Source organism: Calidris pugnax, unplaced genomic scaffold (genome assembly GCF_001431845.1).
Source record: "Calidris pugnax isolate Ruff unplaced genomic scaffold, ASM143184v1 scaffold61, whole genome shotgun sequence".
Taxonomy (NCBI): Eukaryota; Metazoa; Chordata; class Aves; order Charadriiformes; family Scolopacidae; genus Calidris; species Calidris pugnax.
In genome coordinates this window covers 2,964,161-2,964,507 of record NW_015090945.1, presented here as the reverse complement: position 1 = coordinate 2,964,507, position 347 = coordinate 2,964,161, and the positions used below count along the sequence as shown (strand labels likewise).

The 347-nt window shown below is 82.7% G+C and overlaps 1 protein-coding gene across 2 annotated transcripts in view; it reads left to right on the top strand.

The window, feature by feature from the left end:
• Positions 1 to 17: 17 nt before the first annotated feature.
• PEX2 (peroxisomal biogenesis factor 2) overlaps positions 18 to 347 on the top strand; it is a 28,370-nt gene continuing 28,040 nt past the window's right edge. For both annotated transcript variants that reach the window (XM_014951905.1, XM_014951906.1), the window contains exon 1: positions 18 to 247. The gene's annotated coding sequence lies outside the window, so the exon portion shown is untranslated. The remainder of the gene's footprint in view (positions 248 to 347) is intronic.

The following is a 347-nucleotide window of genomic DNA, read 5'->3' as shown; positions in this document are numbered from 1 at the left end:
CGACTGCCCCCGCCGCGCCGCAGCCGCTCTAGGCACCGGGAGCTGGCTCTATGACCCGGCGGGGCCTGCTGGCGGGACGGGGCCGGCGGCCCGAGGGGAGAACCCCCGGGGGCGGCTGAGGGGACAACCCCCGGGGCGGCCCGAGGAGGCTCCGTCCGCGCAGGTCCTCCCTCGGAGGCTGGAGGCCGAGCCCGTCGCACCCGTAGCCCTGCCGAGCCCCGGCGGCCTGGGCCCGGCGGCGGCGCAGGGCAGTCAGGGCCGGGGCGGGAGGTGCCGGGGGTGCTGCCGGTCCCCGGGGCGGCCGGGCTGCGGCGGGGGGGGGTTGGGGCGGTGGGGGACCGCTGGCC